Source organism: Mesoplodon bidens (assembly GCF_964165515.1).
Source record: "Mesoplodon bidens genome assembly, chromosome: 5".
Taxonomy (NCBI): Eukaryota; Metazoa; Chordata; class Mammalia; order Artiodactyla; family Ziphiidae; genus Mesoplodon; species Mesoplodon bidens.
This window is the reverse complement of record NC_138161.1, coordinates 33,525,856-33,553,608: the sequence shown is the minus strand read 5'-3', so window position 1 is coordinate 33,553,608 and position 27,753 is coordinate 33,525,856.

Sequence of the window (27,753 nt, the reverse complement as noted above, 5' to 3'; positions counted from 1 at the left end):
TTATGTAGTGTCCTTCTTTGTCTCTTCTAATAGTCTTTATTTTAATGGCTATTTTTTCTGATATGAGAATTACTCCTCCAGCTTTCTTTTGGTTTCCATTTGCATGGAGTATCTTTTTTCATCCCCTTACTTTCAGTCTGTATGTGTCCCTAGGTCTGAATTGGTTCTCTTGTAGACAACATATATATGGGTCTTATTTTTGTATCCATTCAGCCAGTCTGTGTCTTTTAGTGGGAGCATTTAGTCCATTTACATTTAAGGTTATTATTGATATGTATGTTCCTATTCCCTTTTTCTTAATTGTTTTGAGTTTTTTATTGTAGGTCTTTTCCTTTTATTGTGTTTCTTGCCTAGAGAAGTCCCTTTAGAATTTGTTGTAAAGTTGGTTTGGTGGTGCTGAACTCTCTCAGCTTTTACTTGTCTGTAAAGGTTTTAATTTCTCCATCAAACCTGAATGAGATCCTTGCTGGGTAGAGTAATCTTGGTTTTAGGTTTTTCTCCTTCATCACTTTAAATATGTCCTGCCAGCCCCTTCTGACTTGCAGAGTTTCTGCTGAAAGATAAACTGTTAACCTGATGGGGATTCTCTTGTGTGTTATTTGTTGTTTTTCCCTTGCTGCTTTTAATATGTTTTCTTGGTATTTAGTTTTTGATAGTTTGATTAATATGTGTGTTGGCATGTTTCTCCTTGGATTTATCCTGTATGGGACTCTCTGTGCTTCCTGGACTTGATTAACTATTTCCTTTCCCATATTAGGAAAGTTTTCAACTATAATCTCTTCAAATATTTTCTCAGTCCTTTTTTCTCTTCTTCTTCTGGGACCCCTATAATTCAAATGTTGGTGCATCTAATGTTGTCCCAGATGTCTCTGAGACTGTCCTCAGCACTTTTCATTCTTTTTTCTATATTCTGCTCTGCAGTAGTTATTTCCACTATATTATCTTCCAGGTCACTTATCCGTTCTTCTGCCTCAGTTATTCTCTTGATCCCTTCTAGAGTATTTTTAATTTCATTTATTGTGTTGTTAATCATTGCTTGTTTCATCTTTAGTTCTTCTAGTTCCTTCTTAACTGTTTTTTGCATTTTCTCTATTCTATTTCCATGATTTTGCATCATCTTTACTATCATTATTCTGAATTCTTTTTCAGGTAGACTGCCTATTTCCTCTTCATTTGTTAGGTCTGGTGGGTTTTTATTCTCACTCCTTCATCTGCTGTGTGTTTTTGTGTCTTCTCATTTTGCTTATCTTACTGTGTTTGGGGTCTCCTTTTTGCAGGCTGCAGGTTCGTAGTTTCCGTTGTTTTTGGTGTCTGTCCCCAGTGGCTAATTTTCTTTCAGTGGGTTGTGTAGGCTTCCTGGTAGAGGGGACTAGTGCCTGTGTTCTGGTGGGTGAAGCTGGATCTTGTCTTTCTGGTGGGCAGGTCCACATCTAGTAGTGTGTTTTGGGTTGTTTGTGGCCTTATTATGATTTTAGGCAGCCTCTCTGCTAATGGGTGGGGTTGTGTTCCTGTCTTGCTAGTTGTTTGGCATAGGGTGTCCAGCACTGTAGTTTGCTGGTCGTTGAGTGAAGCCGGGTGTTGGTGTTGAGATGGAGATCTCTGGGAGATTTTTGCCAATGGACATTATGTGGAGCTGGGATGTCTCTTGTGGACCAGTGTCCTGAAGTTGTCTCTCCCACCTCAGAGGCACAGCACTGACTCCTGGCTGTAGCAAGAGCCTTTCATCCACACGGCTCAGAATAAAAGGGAGAAAACGTAGAAAGAATGAAAGAAAGTGGATAAAATAAAATAAAATGAAGTAAGATAAAATAAAATAATGCTATTAAAATAAAAAATAATTATTAAGAAAAAAAAATTTTTAAGTAAAAAAAAAAAAATGGACGGACAGAACCCTAGGACAAATGGTGAAAGCAAAGCTATACAGACAAAATCTCACACAGAAGCATACACATACACACTCACAAGAAGAGGAAAAGGCGAAAAAATAATACATTTTGCTCTCAAAGTCCCCCTCCTCAGTTTGGGGTGATTTGTTTTCTATTCAGGTATTCCGCAGATGCAGGGTACACCAAGTTGATTGTGGAGATTTGATCCACTGTTTCTGAGGCTTTTGGGAGAGATTTCCCTTTCTCTGTTCACACTGCTCCCGGGGTTCAGCTTTGTATTTGTCCCCGCCTCTTTGTGTAGGTCACCGGAGGGCGTCTGTTCTTCGCTCAGACAGGATGGGGTTAAAGGATCAGCTGATTATGGGCCTCTGGCTCAGTTAGGTCAGGGGGAGGGAGGGGCATGGACTGCGGGGCGAGCCTGCGGTGGCAGAGGCCAACAGGACATTGCACCAGCCTCAGGCGCACCATGCATTCTCCTGGGGAAGTTGTCCCTGGATCACGGGACCCTGGCAGTGGCGGGATGCACAGGCTCCCAGGAGGGGAGGTATGGAGAGTGACCTGTGCTCGCACACAGGCTTCTTGGTGGTGGCAGCAGCAGCCTTAATGTCTCATGCCCGTCTCTGTGGTCCACGCTGTTAGCTGTGGCTTGGGCCAGTCTCTGGAGCTCCTTTAAGCAGCACTCTTAATCCCCTCTCCTCGCACACCAGGAAACAAAGAGGCAAGAAAAAGTCTCTTGCCTCTTTGGCAGGTCCAGACATTTTCCTGGACTCCCTTCTGGCTAGCCATGGTGCACTAAGCCCTTCAGGCTGTGTTCACGTCACCAACCCCAGTACTCTCCCTTCACTCCAATGGAAGCCCAAGCCACAGCTCCCAGCCTCGCCCACCCTGGCGGGTGAGCAGACAAGCCTCTCGGGCTGGTGGGTGGTGGTTGGCACTGATCCTCTGTGCAGGAATGTCTCTGCTTTGCCCTCCACACCCCTGTTGCCGTGCTCTCCTCCGTGGCTCTGAAGCTTACTCCCTCCACCACCCACCATCTCTGCCCACGAAGGGGCTTCCTAGTGTGTTGAAAACCTAGTCTGCTCTTAATTCCTTCCATTGTGGTTTTTTTTTCATTGCACTTATTGTATTCTTCAGTTCTGACTGGTTCTTTTTAAAATTTTCTAGTTCCTTTTTAAAATTCTGTGTTCATCTATTCTTTTCCATAATTCAGTTAGCATTCTTATTACTAATGTTTTGAATCCTTTGGTAAATTCTTTATTTCTGTTTCATTATTTGTTTTTTTAGTGGTTTTCTCTTTCTCTTTTAATTGAGACCAATTCCTCTGTCTTCTCATTTTGCCTAGCTTTGACATGGATTTTGCTGAATTTGACATGAACTGAAGTCACATCTTTCCTCAGGGTGTGCTGGCAGCTATCACCTTGTTAGGAGATGGGGCTGGAGATAGTGGGGCTAGATCCAGAGCTAGATGTGAGCCAGGCCTTCCCCTTCATTCAGTGACCATCACCACCCTATCTGGGGTAGGGTCCAGTCCTAAGTTACTGGAGCAAAAGCAGTTGAGTGTTGGGTCTGACCTGGCTCTGTTCCCTTTAAGTATGTGGAAACATCAGCCAAATTAGCATGATAAATGGGAAAACTAAATTGAGGGATATGTAAAACAGATGCCAGCAACCCAGAAATAGAGATGCAGATATGATGTAAGTATAGGGACTTACTTCTTTGACATCATCCCTGAATGTGTGATACCTAGTTAGAATACTTGGATGAAAGGATTTAGGTAAACAGAAGAATGCTAGAGGAAGGTATTGGGTAATGTCAAACAGAGTTAGAAGGCAAATGCAGGGGTAGGAATGAGATTGTCATCAGTGGGTGTTTCTAATCCAGTCCAGTATCTGACAGATGTAGAAACATAAGGAGCATGTGTGTATGTATGTGTAGGGAAGTCATTCATAATTTTGAATAAGGCAGTGAGGAATTGCTCCACTAGAAGGTAATATTTGAAGAGTAAAGTGGAAAAGCCACACAGCTATCTGGTAAAAAAAAATTTCAGGCAAAGGGAAGAGCAAATCTAAAGGTACAGGGCAGAGGCCATAGTTCTAGAAAGAGCATGGGAGGAGACATAGTGGCTAGAGCAAATATGGAAGGAGAAGAAGAATATGAGGTCATAGAAGCAACAGGCATTCTGAACATATAAAGGCTTAGTGATGTAAGCTTTTCCTCTGAGTAAAATAGGAAGTATTGGACAGGTCTGAGCAGAGGACATATTCTGATGATCTGATTTTTGTATTAAAAAGAACACTCACTCAGCTGCCTCTGTTTTAAACATAAACTAGACTGGGGGCAGGGCACCAAAAGAACAGGGAGAGCAGTTAGGAAGCTACTGCATAAAACCAGGTGAGAGACGATGGTGCCTTGGGCAATAGTGGCAATGTGGAGGTGGTGAAAATGGCTGGATTATAGAGATATATTGAAGATGAAATCTACCAAATTTGCTTAGGAATTTGATGGGGGGGTTTGAAAGAAAGAGAGAAGTCAAGGATTACCCGAGGTTATCAATAAATGACCCATAGCATGGATCCATCATTCTTGGCTGCTAAGTTTTTATCAGGTGGGTCTGGGTACTTTTATTGAAATCAAATGTCAACTCTGAACCCCACTGAGAGCTGAATAAAAGCAAATGACGTGCTTACCAAAGAGGGTTCTGTGGTTTTGGTGAGAGGGTGAGCCAACTGCTAATTTGGAGAACATCTAGAATTTGTCGGAAACTGGAAACAGCCACTGAGAACAGTTATATTTTACAGAAGAACAATTTTTGTGGACTTATAAAAATTTAAGACTTGGGAATGAGGTGGGGAGGCTGCCTTTGTCAGCTTGAGCTGCTCTAACAAAATACTGTGGACTAGGTGCCTTAATAACAACATTTCCCATGTTTAACAACAAACATTTTCCACAATTCTGGAGAGTGGGAAGTAGAAGATCAAGGTCTCTGCTGAGAGCCCTTTCCTGGTTTACAGAGGGCAGTCTTTTTGTTATGTCCTCACATCACCTCTCCTTGGTACATGCATGCGCACAGACAGGGAAAGAGTGAGATATCCTGTCTCTTCCCCTTTTTATAAGTGCATTAATCCCATCATGAGGGCCCCATCCTCAAGCCTCTTCTAAACCTAATCACCATGCAAAGTCCCTACTTCCAATACCATCCCATTGGAGGTTAGGTCTTCAATATATGAATTTTGAAAGTATGGGTAATGTCAACAGTTAGGAAGCAAGTGCAAATATATGGATCAACACTCAGTTCTAGTAGGGACTCTAAGAATCTCTGACACATAATGTTTATTTAAAATGGTGGATAGTATAGATCACCTTGGGACAAGAAAGAGGGGTTGACCTGTTTGAAATACCAGCTCGGGTGATTCAGACATTTTTGCCCCTACCACTTGTTTCTTCTTGCCCACCTCTTAGAATTACAACTCTACATGGATTGTTTTTGATGTAAATGTTTAGATTAGTAAATGCATTACCTTTTCACCCTAAGAAGTCTTGGGTCTTGGCAAAGGTAAAAAATAATCTGTAAGAGTTAAGGGCAGTTTTATGTTATGTGTAACAAACTGTAAATTAAACTTGGCTGTATAGAGAAGTATATATTATCAATGGGCACAGTGGAAAGAAATGAGCCAATAATGTTAGTATTAGAGCTCCTGTGTCAAAAAGGCAAACAGTTAATACAAGGAATTTTTAACTTTTATTCAGATATCTTAGCATTTGCTTTATTTTATGTGTGTATGTTTGAAAATTATTTTTTTCTTTACATTATAGAGGTTAAGTATATGTTACAGGTTAATTATATACATTAAGTATAGATTTTGGAGTCAAAATACCTAAATTTGAGTCTTAACTATGAAATTTGTTGTTCTTATGTTCATGACAAGTTATTTAATTGCTGTGATTTAATTTCTACTGCTATATCTATATATATATATCAAATGATTCTTGTGAAGTTTAATATATATTTAAAGTTGTGGTATATGTTAAGCATTCAAGTATTATCTATTTCCTTCTTTGCTCTCAACTGTGTTCTGGATAGTTGATGTTGCCAGATAAGTGATCTTAAGACAAATGAGGTATTAAACTACATGTCTGCCTTTAATGTTGTCCAGAACTTAATTGAAGATTTCATTAGAGCTCTAAAAATTGATTGATTTTTATACTCCAATATGCATTTCACAGGCTTAAACTTTACTAGTCTTCCGTGTCAGAACAGTACATGTTTTTAAACTTCCTTTTTGAAGATAGACTGTTATTTTCTACATTCCCTTCTGTCAGAAAAATGTTCAGTTAGAAGAGTATTTATGTTTAGCATTGATCTGCCATTTATATCAGCAAAGTCTCTGTTGCTAGTCTCAGTGAAAATGAGGGTAGGCTTGAGCAAGTTTTAATATATAGCATTTGTCATTAAGATGATATGGTAGCAAACCAGATAAACTGATGTTGATAATAGTTTTGATTTTGAATATTCACTAATGTCCTGGGATTCACTTTATATGGTCTGGTGATAAAATGTCTAAGCAGACTTACTCATATTTTTAAGTAATTGCTTTGTTATTAAAGTAAAGGGAGGGAATAATTATGTAGGACAATTACCCTCAAATTATCCTGTGACAGTTGACAGTTTATAAAGCAGTGGGCTATTAATGAGTTTCCTAAGTAACAAAATACCAATTTCACTTCTCACATTATACTTTAGGATTGAACCATAAAAGGGGAAAAAAATGAAGGCACTGCATACCTCATTACCCAGACTTAGGAGGTGGTGATGTAGCAAAGGCTACAAAATTACTTTGGATAATTAGAGCCAAACAGAAGAGGTGAAGTAGGAAAAGTCTATCAGAAGCAGTCAATCCAAGAAAGCAAAGGACTTAAATCAAAATGATAATAGAGAGGCTAAAGAAAATGTACCCTGTGTGAGCAAATGGAAGAAACAAATATTGATATAAAAGGAAGAGCTAGATGGAATGGAATTCATGTTAATGATTTTATGAAATTAGAAAGACAGTCTGCCAGTGAGTAAATGTGAAAAGTTTTGTTTTTATATGCATCTTTTAAAAGGAAGTTGAATAAATAGAAAAATTAAAGTTGTTCTTTAATACAAATTTTTAACATATATCTCCAAATATACGGAATGTGATTTCTACTTTTCACTGTGGTTGTTTTATGGGTAAAACTAATTAAAAATCATTTTATTTTATATTGAGAGAGGAAGTCACTTATTATCTTTGACATTCAATTTTCTTTTATAGAAAATGACAGTATTGGAATAGATGCCCATCTTAGTTGCTTCCAGTCTCCAATTTGCATGATTCCATGAAACATGATTTTCCACTGTACTGAAATAACTTTCCATCTTTCATAAGTATAGTCATTTTAAGTGTTTTATTTTGTAATTTGTGAAAACTTTTAGTAACATTTGTTTGTGATGCTGTATTTGATTTCTCATTCTTCTCTGGTAAGTAATTTCATGTGAATTGTCCTTAAATATCAAGTTATATCCATAAACTCAAGGCATCCTCTCATAAATAGATGGACAAATATATCTATGTTTGTAATAAATATTTTATCAGTGTGCTTATCACTTATTTCTAGGTCCATCTCTCTATTTAATAACAGACATACAAGGTAAAATTCAAATTCAATCCTTGACATATCATGCCGTCTTTAAAATCGCAAATTGATAGCTTCAATTTTCAACAGATAGGCTTTGTGTTTTTTACAAAGCAAAATATGATTTTCTTAACCTTTATTTTGTAGACGTTTAGGGAAGTGTACCACCACTCCCAGTTACAATTTGCAAACTTAAATTACCATGTTGATATAGCTATCAGCTGTCCCCTTTGATAATAATGTATAGATGAATAGAAACTGAAGATTTATTGCGTTTGTGTCAACATTAGCAGAAAATAATGTGACAACGTGCAAGACTCAAGAGATTCACCTGACATTATTAAACAACCTCTTACCCTAGGAACTGCCTTTTGCTGGGCCTTCTCCAGACACATTACACAAAAGAAAATCTTCTGATGGCCTTTGAACAATCTGAGACACTGATCTATGCATTTTAGAAAAGATGCCCTAATGGGAATGCAAATAATTTCAACTTGATATCTTAGTCAAATGCCTGAAAAATATTTCTTTCATATGGTTCTTTGAAGGACCTTTTATAATGACTATTCACATCAATGCAAAATCCTTTGTGGAGAAAAAAAACCCTTGGCATAAAATACAAATTAACATTTTATTATTCAATTTAAAGGCAGTGAAATATGAGAGAGGTTTCACCTTCCTGGGAAATGAAGTTGAACAAGAGAAGCAAAATGTGTCTAACTAGTAGACATGGATTTTTAGCTTCTTAAGAGGTAGGTTTCACTGTCAAGAGTTATATTTGACAGAACAGTTTTCTGTTTTGTTTAATAAACAAAAATCATTCTTTATTATTAAATGAATTTATTTCTTACTTTTTCTTGAAATAATACTGACATGATTATTAAATATGGATATTTATGTAAGATATAGGCACATGTATAGTAATTTTATATATGATAATTTTCCAATAAATTATCTCCTGAATTAGAATTGATTTTTTTTAGTATTTAAACTTAAACGATAAAAAAATTCCTAATTAGTCAGGAACATTTTAGTGGTTTCTTTGATTAGGTAAATAAATATATTTAGTATTCACTGGGTAATATGCAAGTCTTCTTAAAACAGCACAAATAGAATGCTATAGTGACAGAGCTAAGCTTTATTATTTTCATTAATAAAGATTATCTATTCTTTATTTATGGCTACACATTCTGAAGAAGAATACTTGAAAGATAACTCAGAATAATTTCAAATTCAGAAAGTAACACAACAGATATATTTCCTATGGGACAGTTTGTTTCATATTTTTTCATATTTGTTATTAACATCTTATTACTATTAAAATAATAACAAATACACCTTCCACCATCACCACCACCACTACTACTATTACTATCACTATGAATACCAGCAACACTGAAGCTCCTTCTAAAGGTAACATTTATTGCATAGAAAATATATGTCAAACCCTGAGCCAAGTAACCTTCATAGATTATTTTATTGAAGCTTCATAGAAGTCTTGTGTAGTAGACTCTACTATTTAATCCTGTACTCTAAAGCAGTTGTGATCATGCAAAACCAAAACAAAATTCCAAAGTCATCTGAACAATTTTAGACCCCATAATAATTTTGCAGGTAGGTTACATATCCAAGATTACACTGGCAGCTACTTCATTTAGCAAATAGTAGAATGCTAACAAGTGTGGATGCGGTATGAAAATGGAAATAGTTTTTAGAGACGGGGTGCAGGAGAGATTAAATGACACACCTTAGTCATTCATGTGAGCACATAAGAGCTCAGTCACGTTAAAGAGGATTTAAATGATTCTGCTTTAAATTTCCCTTGAAGAATCCCACCAATTGTTCAATGGTGATTTACAAGGATGAATGTCCATTCTATTCTAAGGAACTAGTGTGGCACATTTAAAAAATCACGAGAAAAAATCAGCTTGAGAATAAAATAGTACAATAATAAATCACTAATATACTGAATGTGACACTTGAGGGCTTCTGTTTCACTGACATGTCTGACTTTATATGTGAAATTAATCCATGGAGAGAGAGTTGAGCATTTTGCTATCTATAAAAATTTGGCATTACAAAGTATAAGTTGAACTGTACTGTGACCTGGATTTCAATCATAATGCAGCAGGAGGAAAAATGTCGGTGATTCTGGTAAAATAAATTTTATTTTGAGCAATATTAGTTTCTTTTCAGTGATCTTTTTTGACATTTAATAGATTTTTCGGTCATGCACAAATAAAAGAAGAATGTAAGTGGAATGAAAATATAATACTTTTTGGTACCAAATGAAACATTAAACCATGCCAATGAGAGCCTCTAGATGTGTCCATTTCACCCATGAACGCTTCAGCCTCTCCAGACCTAATGTGGAGGGAAGTGGTACAGTGGCTGATCTCCTGAGGCACTTACGTTGCAGACAAGGGCTAAGAGGTGGCTGACTATACGATGCACCGATGAGTTCTGCAAATAAATCAGTTGACTTCAGTTTTAGGAAGTGGGTTTTCAACCTGCCAGTTGTGAAGTAAATTTGAACAAACAATATTTATATATATATGCTGCTGCTCCAAAATTAACTTGCTTACACATAATTTTAGTCATAGGTGCTTTTTACAAAATAGCAGTGCTCTTTTTTTAAATATTGGGAAGTATTTATAAGCCTATAAAACTGCACAGAAAAGAATAGTGACTATTTCTATACTATCAATCAGCTCTTCAAAATTAATATTTTGTTATAATTTTATCACTTCTAAAATTTTTGGATGTAATAAGTTATGAAGTATACAGTTGAAGACTCCTACAAACCCCTCCCTGAAATTTCCATCTCCTCCTAACCTTGAAGAGATAATAACCATCTGTAGTTTGGATATACCATATTTCTATTACACATATATTTACATTAAAACTTAAAATTTAATAACTTCCCAAATTTCCTTGCTGAAAAGACTACAAAAGCTTGTTTTTCTACTCTGGCTGACCATTAACATTACTTGGGGTACATTTTTCATATACTTGGTTCTGAAATTCTTAAATATGTGTATTTTGGGCTACTCTTTAGACTCTGAATTATTATATTACAGTCTGAAAACATGGTCTATAGTGGCAAGTCATTATTCTTTTATATTTGTGACATGAATATATGTTATATATTATATATGCATGTATATATACATACATATATAAGATTAAATAATATTATTATTGTTATGGATTGTTATTGTTGTATATTCAACAATTATTTACTTGCCAGTTTCTTGCTTACTTCTACCTTCCTTTTGGTTTTGACTGCTTTCTTGCTACAATACATGTTTATGGGTGGTTCTCAACCAAGTTGTATATTAGAATTATCTACAGAACTTAGAGAAAGAAAAGAAACAGGTAACTCAGTCCCACCCACAGGGATCCTAATTTAATCAATCTGAGCTGTGGCTTGATACTGAGAACTTTAAAAAGTCCTCCAAGTGATGTTAATGGTCAGCAAGATTTGAAAAGCAAGTTCTTGTAGTCTTTTCAGCAAGGAACTTTCGCGAAGTTTTTTTTCCAAATATCCTTTGAAAATATCATTAGGTTTCCAAGACATAGAGTTCCAGGTTGACAGTTACTTTCTTGCTGCACTTTGAAGATACTGCTTTGTCTTCTACTTTCTAGAATTTCATTTGAGAAACTTGCAGTTGGGATAATTGTTCTTTGCTGGGCATTTGCCTTTACTTCTCTAGTTGATTTTAAGAATTTCTATCTACTTTTGGTCTCCTGCAGTTTCACTAGCATGTCTCTTGATGTGTGATATTTGTATTTTTCAGGACTTTCTCAGACTAGCATAATATTTAAATCTAAGGATTCATGTATTTTATCAAAACTGAATAAAATTCAGCCATTCATTCTTTGAATACCACCCAACTCATTTTTGTCCAGGTTAATGTTTTAAAATAGTGCTTTCTTCTTTTCATTTGTTTCTAAACTTTAGTTTATATATTTAACTATTTTGAACACATCTGTTTGAAAAATATATCTGTCTGGAAAAAGAAATCTGTTATCTGAAGTGCTTAAGAACTTCATCCTGTTGTATTACCTGTGAACTCTTGCTCATGGTGTGTTTTATGGTTTAGATTATGAGTTTATCTTTAGTGAGCCTTTATATATGTGTGACTGTGTTGAAAATACTTTTCTACACTGCTGTTTACACTTGCTTCTGTTGGAATCCCAATGTTTTACTACAATAGAATAAGTGTTATGCCTGGGAGTTATCCAAGTTATCCAACAGAGTATGTTTGAAATGCAGACATGCCTGAAGGCATACCATGGCTACAAATGTTCAGTCCCAGGACAAAGTGCTCAGATACCCTTTTGTCTTAAAAGTAGACTTGTTTCTAGTTCTCTATTTTACTTAAAGTTAGCCCTGAAAAAGTCATGACTTTGTAACGTAAGGTGTCTCAGTTCTAACTCCCTAATCTTATTAGCCCAATAAGCCCAATTTCTTTCTCATCTTCAACTAGGAATCAATCTCTAGGCTATAGAGCAGGATTTCTATACATTAACACTGTTGACTGAATTTTGGAATGGATAATTTTTAGTGGTGGTTGTGATGGGCAAAGATGGGAGGCTTCTATCTTGCGCATTGTGAAAAATTTAGTAGCAGTCCTACTCTGTACCCACAAGATGCCAGTAGTATACACCCCTTCCCAGTCGTGACAACCAGAATGTCTCCATCCATTTCCAAATGTCCCCTGGAGGACAACGTTTCCCCACTTAAGAACCACTGTCCCAGATGATTGAGATCAGCAAGCCCTCTAGAGCAACCTCATGACTGAATTAGCTCATGTACTTAATGTTCTGGTTTTCAGTTGGTTCTTATTTACAACTCCTAGAAATTCCCCTTACTTTCTTGTGAGCTCAGTTACATATTTAATAGGAGGTCTAATAATATTCTATCTAATATCTGTAGAGGGAATTTGTATAGCAAGGGAGTTTTCAGTTATTTAATTTTTCTATATTGTCAAAACTGGAGTTTTAAATTATTTATTATTATTATTGTTTTTTTTGTGTGTGTGTGTGGTACACAGGCCTCTCACTGTTGTGGCCTCTCCCGTTGTGAAGCACAGGCTCCGGATTCACAGGCTCAGCGGCCATGGCTCATGGGCCCAGCCGCTCTGTGGCATGTGGGATCTTCCCAGACTGGGGCATGAACCCGTGTCCCCTGCAATAGCAGGCGGACTCTCAACCATTGCATCACCGGGGAAGCCCTTTAAATTATTTTTTAATCTCAAATAATGTGACAAGAAGATAAATTTTGACCATGGGTTAATTGGTCATGTAAGTAATTCTGATGTAGTATTTAGATAATCATGATTAGACAGAACACCTGTGTTCTAGTTCCAATACAACAAATACTATCTACTATGATGGGACACAGCTGAAGAGTCAGATAACCTTGATTCTAAATGTTGGCTCTACCTCCAGCTAGCTCTGTGATTACAATCAAATAAACAGCTTAGCTCCTCTATTTTTTTAGTTCATTACTATTATTCTATTTCTTTTTTACCAATTACCACTTGTCACTTATCTAATTTGATTAGAGTAAACCCAACCAGACTCAGATATTATAGTTTGCCAGTTTATGACTGTTAAAGTGATGGTATCAATGGAATGCATATTGGTTGTTGATTTATCTCCCCTAAATGACTATCATGTCATAATATAGTCATTCACTGAATGACTGAACCTTTTATTCACTGAAATATTTTTGTTCATCTGCTATATGTTTTAAATTTTTCCTATATGGTTTTCCTATTTGGTTTTAGATTGAAAACAGTGTCTACTATTTCACTCTCATGGAAATTATGAATCAGATAATTTAAAAATAAAATAATAAAATAAAAACAGAAATATTTTAAAATGTGAAAAATTCTACATATTTAAGCTAGGTATTTTAAGATATTTAAAGAGAAGGAGATTGGTAAGTGAGGTTGAAGAGTAGTGGTTTAAAGTAATACCAGTTAAGCTTTGTCTCAAAGCATTATATTATCTTATATAAGATTTTGACTAGTAAAAATGGAGGATGAAAAGGGATTTCTGAGCAGCATATTTCATGGAAAAAATAAATGCCTCATCAGATGCCTTCTCTCATTACTCTTTGTCAGTAGAAAATTTGAGGGAATTGTTTCAGGTTATCCCATGAACAGAGCCACCACACTACCATCACTATCCCCTTTGTTCTGTAGCACAGACCATTCTTAAATATCCCATACAGGTTGGAGGAAGTACACCTTCCCAACACCCATTCGACCTGGACAAGAGTAAAAGCAGGCTTAGTTTTAGTTATTGAGGAGAGTCTCAGGCATATCAGTAAAGAAAACTTGAGGAATGCAAAACCTAAGAAGACAAAATCCAATGGTATATTCTTTGGAAGTTCAGATGAGGTTATAACTTGAGAAATTGTAGTGAGCCAAGTAGTTAAGCTTTCTTGACTTTCAATATTGATGCTCCCTAGGAGGTGAAAAAACCCAGGGGGATAAATTACTCCTCAATGGGGTTTATCATGGCAGTTCAGTAGAGGATTGTGATATTTACAGAAATCACAACAAAACAAAATGGCAGATGGTCAATGATATTGTAGAATAGCGCCACAATGTAGCATGGGAACTGAATAAAGATAGAACATTAAAGGAATCTTTCCTTGAAGTTGAAGTATATGAGTCAGACCCAGAAGGGTGATTAGTATTTGAGATGACTGATCAATGATATCAAAACTGAATTGGGTTATAAGTGAAATCAGACAAAAACAAAAGTCATGGAAAAGGGATATAATAAGAGCCAGAGGTATCAATAGATAAAAGTAGTGAAAGAAAAAAAATGATTTAAGGTATAGATTCTAAAAGCAAAGTACTTCCAAACGATTTAGAAACTGGAAGTATTTTTAAACTGGTTACCAATATGTGTTAAAAGCCATCAGTATGATTTATCAGATTGCCTTGGACAAATATCTCCATTTAAAAAATATCTCACTTGAGATAAGGTCCAGGCCAAATAATTCAGAATCCTAGGAAATTCATCTCAAAGCATTCATTCTCTTCTGTATGATGAACAATTTTCTTCGAGAGAAAAGATTCAAAATGCTAATGTGAGAATCCACTTATAATAATGATTTGTATTGATTACCTTTCTGTTGAGTAGTTTCAAGCACTTTGGTGATCTAGTCTCCTAAACTTTGGTCAGGGTTAAGTACCATTTAAAGGAGTTCACTATTTCCATAGTAGGAAAAGCTTGGCAGAATATTTATACATCTATCATGTGCTTTGTCTGCATTTTCTTCAATTCCCCTGTGAAAGACAATGAAACGAGTAAAGACTGGAGATTAAATGAACAGAAAAATAAAATGAAACCACGAAGAATCCGAGAATATTCTAAATTACTACGAGTTTATATTTTCTCTTTCTTTGAAAATGTTTCTCATCATAGGCTTTAACCATTCTTGATTCTATGAGTTTACAAATATAAAAATTCTGGTGTGTGCAGGGCTTTTTCAAGTTAACCAGCACTTTACATTTGAACAATAAGCAAAAGGAGAAGAAAGTTTCTACTGTGAATCTTATACTTTTTAAAATACAATTTTACTACTTTGCCTTTATATAGATTGAAGATCGCTCAAGTAAAACCAATCACTTCTGATAATTCTAAAGAAAACAACCAATTTTATGCATAACACCAAATGAAAATGAGTCTTTAATAACCTTAAAGCTAATGCTATGACTATTATTTTCAAAAATGTAGACATTCTTATCATATCAAATATATATTCTGTAAATTTTCCTTCACAGATCCCTGAACCTGGCTCCCGATTTCTAAATAACTTGAGAGAGAGAGAGAGAGAGAAAGTTAGTAGATTAAATTCATAGTGTTGTTCTTGCAATGTCAATGGTATTAAAATTGCTGGCTCAATACCCATTTTTTTTTTTACACTTCTTATTTCTCTTTCTCTTTGGGTGATGGAGCAAAGAGAACTTTAATATGCACATACTTAAAAGAAGAAAACTCATTTTAACTCTTAAAAGCTACTGATGCATATGCTCACTAAATATTAAGGAATCAAATCATTGAAACATCTGGAAGGATGGATGATTAAAATCCTATGAAAATGTATTACTTCAATAATTTAGGAGAAATTAGGAATGCTCGCAAATAACCATGCCATAATAATGAGAGGAGCACTAGGTAGCAGTCTCATTTTAATACTCAGGATATCTTTTTCTTTCCTGAAAAACCTACTTTTACTTTATTGATAAAGATCATTAAGTGATAGTTGAGTCTGCAGAGAAGGCAACATCAAAACTAGTAGCATATCCAGGTAAATACCAGACATTTCCCTTGTAGTATGGATTAAAGGTAGAGAAAATTCTTGCCATTTGCTTATGAATTTTTTTCCAGCCTATTTTTATTTAATGTGAAATGCTACTGCCTTATGCCTTACTGGAAAATATCCTTTATTCTCACAGTTTACTTAATTACATAGTTTGAATATTGTTTGCACTGCAAAATAGATATATACTACAGAGTCCTCCTGAAAAGACAGGGTTTTTTTTTTTTTTCACTATAAGGAAGGTATCAGAAATTAATGCATCAAGATACATTTAGAAACGCATTCCTCATAATGAAATAAAGGGCACTGTCTGCATAAAACCTTTTAATTTAGCTGTGTTATCTCTAAACTATCACATACTTCAAGAATATCATTTGATTGTATATTTTACAATATTAAAACCTAAAATGCTACCTATAGAATTATTAATACAATCTGAAACTGAGGTTATAATTTTCAGATAAAATTCAAATTTATATAGAAACTCTCTTCTGGAAACTATTGATTTGATGCCAGTGGACATTATATATATATATATATATATATATATATAGCTGTTCAAACACTATATCTTCTTCCATTTTCTATTACTATTTTTTTAAAAACAAATTTAACAAAGATAAATTTACAGCATGGTGGTTTTTGATATTCTGAAAGCAAGGAATTTTTATCTTGAATCTCAAGGGTCTCAGGCACATGGTTCTTTACATGGTGCCAATATTGGGTTATATGGGACCAGATTGGAAGGAAGATTGGAAAAGAACCAAGAAGCACCTTTTACTTCCGTGCTTAGAGAATGAGTTTTCTAGCTTGGTAAGGAAAGGAAGAGTATTTCAGCTGCATCTGTCAAGCTCTAAAATTGAAAAAGCTTTTCCTTTTTTCAAGGAGTCCTTAATTCTGTTCTTTTACTCTTTCTTGGAAAAACAATGAGACTTATCTCCTCATACAGAAATTAGTCTGCTTGCCAGGTTCTTCAAAAATCAGACCATGATATAATTAAGAAGATACGCATGGTTATATTTTGGCAAGTTAGGAACTGAGATTCACGCTAAATAAATTAGAATTACTATGGGGAAAACCAGACATCTTTTTCCTGCTTTTGCACATATAATCTGACAGATGAGGCTTCTCTGATACTGGATCTTTTGCAGTACTAAACATGGCTGTTTTTCATTTGAATGGTGTTAAATATCACTACTACTCTGTTATACGGCCTATGCCAATTTCAATGGCTGCCATTCCAGTGTTTTAATCTTACTTTCCTAATAAAGTAGCCCAAGTCTATTGACCTTTCTGAAGCTTTAGGTGAAAATTAGAAAACACCATATCTGTTTGCATTTGATCCTGTTTAACTGATGGTTATTTCCCTCCTTTTCATTTTTGTTGTCACAGTAAAATAATTCAGAAAAAAAAAGCTCAACAATTTCTCCTCCTAGCCTTGATATGTATATCAAGGAAAAAAGATTACAGTATGCTCAAGTCAGAATTCTTTTTTAAAAAGAAGATCAGAGGGCTACTATACTATTTATGGAATAAACAGAGTGCTTGATAGTGCTATTTATTACCTCATTTAGAATTGCTAATATGACTCAAGACAGCCCTAACACCTTTAGGACATGGAGTCATTCGAAAGTCATGCTGTAGTAATAAAGCATCGTACTACATGTTAAACTATCAAGTGATCACAGTCCAGTCCCCTTTATATAGATCTCATACAGTATGAAACAGTAAACATAGCTAAAGCTATCTGAAAATGAGATTGTACATTAGCTGTAAAATTGCAAATGTAAATAAGACTAAACCACCATACGGTATTACTTACTTTTGCTTTATTCATCATATATTTTTAAACTTTTTATAACATTGCATATTAAAAGTTGGAAGCATTCTCAGAGACCTTTTTGTCTAGTGTAAAACTCAAACATAAGTTTTTCTTTTGAAAAGTGTTCTCAGGCACTTGGGGTTTGTGAAGGAAGCTCACGTTTTAAGATTTGTTTTTTACTATACATAAAATGAAGGTATACTATATTAAGAAGTGGTAAACACAACACAAAAATTTGGAATATAAATGTTTCAAAATTACATGTGCTTCTTCCCCCATATCTTACTAACATTTTATTAGTATGCAATCTTTTGAAAAGTATTTTTTAATCTGTAGTAATAAGTCACTAAATATCACTGATTTAGTATTGCACTGACATTTATTGCCTTGGGTAATATGGTCATTTTAACAAAATAAATTCTTCCAGTCCAAGAACATGGTATATCTTTTCACCTGTTTGTGTTGTCTTCAATTTCTTTCATCAGTGGTTTATAGTTTTTAGAGTATAGCTCGTTTGCCTCCTTAGGTAGGTTTACTACTAGGTATTTTATTCTTTTTGGTCAATGGTAAATGATATTGTTTCCTTAATTTCTCTTTCTGATACTGTGTTTTTAGTATTTAGAAGTGCAACAGATTTCTGTATATTAATTAACTGTGATCTTTTAGATCACATCATAAATACATACATTTACAAATTTGTTGCACAAAATTTATAAAATGTCCATTTCATATTAATTACTTATTCTATACCAGGACTGCCCAATAGAACTTTCCATGATGATGGAAATATTCACTCTATTGTCCAGTACTACAGCCTCTAGCCATATGTGGCTGCTGAGCTCTTGAAATTACTGTGAGTTTCTAATTTTATTTAATTTTAATTTTAATGATCACAAACTCATTGCTCTTCATGGGTTTAGCCTTTATCATGTCCAACAAAGCTGTCCCTCTTTTTCTTAGCTATCAAAATGTTTCATAATTTTTTAAGATAAGAATGTTTGATATATGTAAAGAAGCAGTGTAGATGTAGAATTAAAATAAAATATTCTGCCTTCATAGTTTGGGTTTTTATTATATAACTAACATGCTTCAGTCATTCCTGTAAATCCTGGTCATGCAAAATTATTTCAGGAACATCCTTGCTGTAGCCTCAAATCCTCCTTTGAAGCAAGTGATAGTGCCTTCAATATTCATTTCAGAAACAAACCATTTGTTGTTGCCTGTGTTATCCAGTGAGCTTCTAAAACTAGGCTTTTATAAGATAGAGATAAAAAGTATATGTGAAGGGAGCCTTGTTCTGTCAATGTCTTGCACCAGGAACACCTCACCAATAATGCAATAAGAAAAAAGTAAGGGGCTGTCATAGGAAGCTTCAGAAATCACTTTCTGACAGGATATTGTGATGGGCAGAGTAACTGCCTTGGGGATTGTGTAAGAATAGGGGAGAAGAAAATCTGTAACAAGTCAATGTATTCAGGAACTTTGAAGAGAATACCTAATGAGTGTCTTGTTAAAATTCATAGATACACAAGGTTTTTGTCTTTTCCACATTCGACATAAATTCAAGATATTTTGCACCATTTCTTGGTTGTTGTTTCTCTAGTACATATACACTTATGAATAAATTCAGGGATGGAACTTTTGTATTTGATGAAAAGATGAACTAGACAGCCCCCGACATCACTTTCAATGTTAATATCAAGACTTTCATATTTAAAAGGAAGCCAAAGTATAAGTGAAATTTTTCCCTAATGAAATTCTGCTTCAATTCTCCATAAAATCTAACTGCATTATATTATTTTATAATATAAAATCTGTTCTAAAGGATTCCATATATAAATTAATTAAGATTTCAATCAGATAAGTACTTAAAATGATGGAGGTAGGGATAACTAACGTAATGGACATAATAGAAGTGGCAAAATAAGTGAAAGAAAATTCTATGGAAAAAATAACCAAGTAAGATATGTGTGTATATTTCAATTGATATTTATTTACTGCTAATTACAGGAAGCTATGGTTAGAAGAGACAAGAGACTAACTAAAAGAATAAGTGCAGGGCTTCCCTGGTGGCACAAGTGGTTGAGAGTCCGCCTGCCAATGCAGGGGACACGGGTTCGTGCCCCGGTCTGGGAGGATCCCACATGCCACGGAGCGGCTAGGCCTGTAAGCCATGGCCGCTGAGCCTATGCATTCAGAGCCTGTGCTCCACAATAACAGTGAGATGCCCGCGTACTGGAAAAAAAAAAAAAAAAAAAAGAATAAGTGCAGTAATGAAGAATCCCAAGTATCCCAACTGTATCTCTTCCCTCCATACTCCTTCACACTCTTTCACTCCTTTTTCTCTGCACAGCTCTGCCTTCTGGTTTAACATCTAGTTTGGTGACTGTGTACACATCTGAGTTTAACCTCTTTTACTAACAATGAGCAACTTTATTAACAATCAAAGTAAGAATAATTCTGCAACATATTAGGAAGGAAAATAATTCCCACAGAGTTGAAACAAAAGTGAAATTCAAAGAATATTCTCCACTTTTCAGAGTAAATATTTATTTTAAGTAACTTCAGAAAATGGTTTTCAATAGTCCTTATTCCATATATGATTTCAAAACTTACCATGCTGTAACTCACTATTTTCTACTAAGAAGGAAGAGATATCAACCATTTTCACTAGCAATAATGGGATACCTGTTGGCTGTTGAGAGCAGGAAAATTACAGTTCTACTTATGCCATTTTACATAACATTAGAAATCAAAAATTTCACTTTTTTCAAGTTTACAGAATTAACATCCTGTTTGAATTTGCTATTTGGATGGCTTATGTAAGCATCATGCACGTAGCTTCAGAGTATAATCCAAAGGCCACACTACAAGTTACTAATGAAAAAAGGACTGTAAAATATGTCAGTTAAATGTATTTATGTGAAAATGTGGCCAGTTTTGTTTAAGCCCACACTCAAGCATCTGTATTTAAAAGTTGAGACTGTTGAAACAGAGCATACAGGAAGTCTGACACTTCAAATTATCCTCAAAGAACCCATCTACTATATCATAGTGTTGTTATGAGGATTGAAGGGTTGGAAGTGAAGTGTGGAAGAATGCCTGATACATATTAAGTGCCATACAGCATTAACTGCTAATTTTTCTTGGACCTAGGCTAGAAGGCTTTATACAAATGGTTTCCATCCTGATGTTCCCATTCTCCTATATGATGGGAAAACATTATTAAATTATAACTGCATTATAAGTATCGAAGGCACAGAACAAACACTTTTTTTCAGTCCAATAGATGATGTAATATGCAGGAAATTAAATGACTTCTGCCCTTTTTTCAATCGGTTTATAATTTTAAATTAATTTATGATGGTGAATTTTAATGGATTAGATACAAATCATGCTGTGCCTCTTTATATTTTTAATATTAGGCCAAAATGAAAATTTACCAAAGTGGAGTTAATATTTTGTAAAAATAAATAGAAGATATAAGTATAAAAGGATTCTCAAAGGAAGTTATTAAATAACTCTTAACCCTTTCTTCTCCAGGTTATAGAAAATTTTACTTAATTCTCAAAGAAAGAGCTTTAAAGTAATAAGATATTGTATCTTGGGGAAATGAATTTAAGAGTATTGAATGTTGGGCTTCCCTGGTGGCACAGTGGTTGAGAGTCCGCCTGCCGATGCAGGGGACACGGGTTTGTGCCCTGGTCCGGGAAGATCCCACATGCCGTGGAGCGGCTAGGCCCATGAGCCATGGCCACTGAGCCTGCGTGTCCGGAGCCTGTGCTCCACAATGGGAGAGGCCACAACAGTGAGAGGCCCGTGTACCGCAAAAAATTAATAATAATAATAAAAAAACAAAAAGAGTATGAATGTTGACAGAATTATGAAGTGTAACCCGTTTTTGTTTCTTGCGTCACCACCTTCTGATGCAGAACAGCAACCCTGAAGAGTCCCAGAAATACTGGGAGTCCAGGGTGTCTCATCTATTCATCAACAAACCCAGGTAACTGCCTGGCACTTGTTTTGTTCTCCTGCTTTGTTCCCCAGCTGCTGGATGGAACTTTGACCATGAGGAACACAAACAAACGCCCCTTCTGAGCACTGTTGCCACTTTTCATGTCACCTCTTGCGTGCATACCCTGAACCTTTGCATGTCAGGTTTAAGCATGTCAGGATTATGCAATGTTTCTTGGCAAAGAGGGACAGAAATTTGCAGAAAGTAGTCTGTTGGAGTGAATTACGGAGTGTTCATAGTTATTAGCAACAGCCTTCTCTCTCCACCACCCTAAGCTCCTTAGGTCTGAGACAGAGCTCAGTTAATATTCCAAATCTTTATTCAAACTCACTTCTTCCTTACCAGTGACTAGACGTGTACTGAGTCAGGCTTGTTACACTTGGCTTGCTCTTTTCCTGAATGAGTTCCCAACAAGGAAGCACCTGAGTCCAGTGGGCCTTGTCCTACAGGGTTGTCAGCCAAGCCCAGACATGTCTGAACCACAGAGATAGACATGGCTTCAGCAGCTGAAGCTGGAACTTTTACCAAAGAAGAAAGATTTTTTGCTTCAATTAGAGATCTGTTAATAATAACTTTGAGAATTGACTGGTGGTTATCTGAGGTTGTTTTTCTTTATTCTTTTTAAAAGCACCATTCCAGTACTAATATAAAAGGTTTTATTCCAGAGGAACAAGATACCGAGCCCTTAGCTATTAACAGTTAAGGATGGGTTACTGGGTCAGAATTATGCTGAATATAAGGTTTACTCTAGATGTGACTCCAGATTTTTAACTACTTGGAGAGAAAAACTAGGACTAGCAGTAGTTAATATTAGATTTCAATTCCATTAAATTAGACATCTATTCCAGTGATTCTGAAATAAGAACAAACAGGTATGCATAGAAATCAGACTATTTTTCTTATAGTACATAGCACTGCATGGCATTTTGTATTGCCCTATTTGAAATTTTAGTCATACCATTATGTATGTAGTAGTATAACAATGTGTTTTACTCTGTATTTCTTTTATAACTCAGTGTTGAACTTTTCTTTTAATCTGATTTTTTTGCCATCTGTATCTCTTCTTCATTAATGTGTCCAAGATTTTTTCTTACTTTTTTATTGGGTTTTTGTTTTTTTTCTTATTATTGAGTTGGAAGAGCTCTTTATGCATTGAGGATCCAAGTCCTTTATCAGAAATCTATTTTGCAAATATTTTCTCATCATTTTCTAGCTTGTCTTTTCATTGTCTTAGTGGTGTCTTCTGAAGAACAAGAGATTTTAATTTTGAAGGAGTCCAATTTTTTTCTTTTATGATTAGTGCTTTTTGTGTCTTGTCAAAATATTTGTTTAACTTATGGTCACACATATATTCTCTCATGTTTTCCGCTAGTACATATGTATAGTTTTAGTTTTTATGTTTACCTCTGTGATCCATTTTGGGTTAATTTTTTATATGGTAAATGTCAAGATACACTTTTGTGCAAATACTGACCATTTCCCATTGAATCACCTTGGTTTGACAGTCTATGTACAGTCTAATTTTATGTACAGTCTAATTCTGGATTCTCTAATCTATTTCTTTGATCTACATGTTTATCCTTAGGTCAATATAAAACTGTCTTGGTTTTTGAATCTTGAAATCAGCTAGTTTGAATCCTCTGATTTTGTTCTTTTTTAGAACCAAATTAGTTAATCTAGTTAATTACCTTTAATTTTCACGGTGAATTTTTCAAATCAGCTTCTTTCTTTCTATAAAAATGTTGCAGTGATTGTAACTGGGGTTGCAATGAAATTATAGATCAATTTCATTAAAATTGACATTATAATAACATTGTCTTCTGATTCATGGAATTAGTATAACTCTCCATTTATGATGGTAGCTTTCAATTTTTCTCATCAACATTTTTGAGTTTTCAGCATACAAATCTTTCACATATTTTCTTAAATGTATCTTTAAGGATATTATGATTTTTCATGCTTTAATAAAACATAGTTTTAAAAAATATTTTCATATCCAGTCATTATTACTAGACTATATAAATACAACTGATTTTTAAGTTTTGATCTTTTATCATGAGGCACTGCTAAATCCATTTATTATCTTAATGCTTCAAATTTTACTCTAAGCACTACTTATTTGCATTCCATGAATTTTATATGTTGTAGCTACCTTTCCATTTAATTCAAAATATTTTATATTTGTTTTGACTTCCTCTTTGGGTACATGGGTTATTTATACATGTAATATTTAATTTCCAAATATTTTAAATTTCCATGTATCTTTCTGTTAGTGTTTTCTCTTTAAACTCAATTTTGTTTAGGAAAAAAAAACACCTCTGTATGACTTTCATTCTTTTCAATTTGAAGTTGGTTTTCTGGCCCAGGATAAGATATATCTTGGTAAATGTTCCATATGTAGTTGAAAAGAATGTGTATTCGCTGTTTGATCAAGTGCTCTCTAAATATCAGCAGGTTGATTGGTAGTGTAGTTCAGGTCTTTTGTATTCTTAATGTTATTTGTTCTTTTTCTATGTGTTATTGAGACAGGAATCTCCAACTATTATTGTGGTTTTATCTATTTCTTCTTTCATTTCATTTTTTTTCATGCATTTTGAAACTCTGTTGCTCTGTGTGTATGCATTTAGGATTTTTGTCTTAATGAATTGAGCCATTTATCTTTCACTTTATGTCTGGTAATACTGCTTGTTCTGAACCTGACTATGTCTGATATTAGTATAGCCACTCCGCATTTAACTGGTTTAGTGTTTGCATGACATGTCTTCCTCTGAACTTTGACTTTTATTCTATTTATATTATTACCTTTATTGTGTGTTTCTTATAGACATGTCATCTAATTGGTTCTTGTTTTTTTTATCCAGTCTGACCATGTCTGTCTTAATTGACATGTTTACACCATTTACAATTAATTACTTGCTTTAACTTATATTTACCATCTTACTAGCTATTTTATTTAATATTATACTTATTTACCTGTGTGATGTTGATATTGCAAACTCCTTAAGCCCAAATATGTCATGCTCTTAAGAATTATAGCGTAAATCCTCTCTATCATTCTTTGTTAATTAGTTACTGTAAATGATTCTCAAGTCACCTTATTGGTAATATTGGGTCTATAATAAATGATAGGATATTTAATTATTCTTTTTAATAAAAATCATATTTTGATATAATGTGAAGAATAAGTTAATATCTCTTTGTCTTTCAATAATAATTATGGACTCCTTTGGGGGTTATTTTCAAATTTGCAAAAACAGATGATCCATCCTGAAATCTCTTGTTAGAATAAATTCATCCAGCACACTGTTTTCAATTTACCAAGGTATACACAGCCCAAATGAAAACTATTCAAATGCCCTTATCATATTCCCTTTGTCCAGGTTTTAGTGAAAATATAACAGTACTCAGGGGCCATCAGAGAATAGTTGTGTTCAGACACAAAAAATTTCCAATACTTTTTCTTTTCCTTGCAATATAAATGGATTTATGGACCTTCTGTTTTTATCCAAATTCCAAAATCAAAATAATTATGATTTTTCTTATTTAATCTTTCTAACTTTTCCATGTTCCCAATTTATTATATAATTCAGAGCTGAAGCCATTTTTAAAAGACTATGAGCAACTATGGCAGATTGTGGGGGAAGAACTCTTTTCTATACATTTTCATTGTACTTAGTTTACATTATATATTTTAGATATTTACTTCCACTGACTCTTTGAAACCATTCATTTGACACCATTTGTATTCTAGGCTGTTTTCTCCTCTTCTCTACAGAAAGTCCTACTTAATCTGATATTTTAAAATTAATTTGTCTCCTAATTCATGAATGTCCATACATTTGGATCTATTGATTTTCTTTCTCTTAATTATGCCTACCATTCAAATTCTTGTTAAAATAGTTTTTCACATTAATGTTATATCCTTATGTCACTGTCATATCATCAGAGAGATTAGTGAACATCTGATACCTGTCACTAATAAAACTTCTGCTTATGTTAGGCTAAGATTCAGTCCTTTTGTATGACAGTCTTCTCCACATTTCTTCTATGTATACATATAAATGATAGTGAACATTAATAGCTATACTGAGAGAGTAATCAGTTTACTAACAACTTGATGATAATTGATTCCAAAAGGCTTTAAAATCTTTATTTCCAAGTTTCTATACTTTTACTTGTAACTAAATCCCATGGTTGGGAGAGGAAAAACATTTTTGTTGAGTTCTTACATTTAGAAGAAAAGACTAGAAAGTTTAGATATCACAAATCAGATTTGGATGCCACACACATATTTTGTCCACCCTACCAAATGTTATTTCCATATATTAGAACAATAATTCTGAATGTGAATTTTATATCTCTTATTGAATTTGTGGAAAATTTCTAAAATAATTGAGATTAGGAGGACAGATTGCCAGTTGTTTGGTAGCAAACCGCAGACTGAACAAATGCTTCATTCTGGTCTCCTACTTATCATTACTGTTCCCTTTACATTCCTTCTTCCCAGGATTTTGATTGTATTCCATTCCAGAAATATGGGCTTTCTGGTATAAAAAAACTGTAGGAGTTCTGTAGCAATATATCAGGATTTCATATGATAAAGTTATGTATAATAAAAGTGATAAAGTTTGCCAGCAGTATGAAGCAAGTATAAAGCTAAAATACTAGAAGAAGAAAGTATATTTGACACTGCACTATGCTTGGATTGTATACTTTTTTAACTTCTTATTTTATATTGGAGTATAGTTGATTAACAATGTTGTGCTAGATTCAGGTATATAGAGCAGAGTGATTCAGTTATACATATATACAATATAATATTACTCAGCCATTAAAAGAATGAAATAATGTCATTTGCAGCAATATGGATGGACCTAGAGATTGTCATACTGAATGAAGTAAGTCAGACAGAGAAAGAGAAATATCATATGGTATCATTGATGTGCAGAATCTAAACAAAATGATAAAAACGAGCTTATTTACAAAAATATAATTTTTTTCAACTTGTTAATATTTTTGTACTTTTATGTCTATCTTCTTTTTTTAATTTTATTTATTTATTTTTATACAACAGGTTTCTATTTTTACCTATTTTATATGTATTAGTGTATATATGTCAATCCAGTCTCCCAATTCATCCCACCACCACCACCACCACCCTACTTCCCCACCTTGGTGTCCATACGTCTGTTCTCTACATCTGTGTCTCTATTTCTGCTTTGCAAACCAGTTGATCTGTACCATTTTTCTAGATTCCACATATATGTGTTAATATATGATATTTCCTTTTCTCTTTTTGACTTACTTCAATTTCTATGACAGTCTCTAGGTCCATCCGGGTCTCTACAGGTGACCCAATTTTGTTCATTTTTATGGCTGAGTAATATTCCATTGTATATATGTACCACATCTGCTCTATACATTCATCTGTCAATGGGCATTTAGGTTGCTTCCATGACCTGGCTATTGTAAATGGTGTTGCAATGAACATTGGGGTGCATGTGGCTTTTTGAATTATGGTTTTCTCAGGGTATATGCCCAGTAGTGGTATTGCTGGGTCATATGGTAGTTCTATTTTTAGCTTTTTAATAAACCTTCATACTGTTCTCCATAGTGGCTGTATCAATTTACATTCCCACTAACAGTGCAAGATGGTTCCCATTCCTCTACACCCTCTCCAGCATTTGTTGTTTTGTAGATTTTCTGATGATGCCCATTCTAACTAGTGTGAGGTGATATCTCATTGTAGTTTTGATTTGCATTTCTCTAATAATTAGTGATGTTGAGCATCTTATCATGTGCCTCTTGGCCATCTGTATGTCTTCTTTGGAGAAGTGTCTATTTAGGTCCTCTGCCCATTTTTTGATTGGGTTGTTTTTTTTTTCAATATTGAGCTGCATGAGCTGTTTATATATTTTGGAAATTAATCCTAGTTCATTGATTCATTTTCAAATATTTTCTCCCATACTGAGGGTTGTCTTTTAATCTCGTTTATAGTGTCCTTTGCTGTGCAAAACCTTTT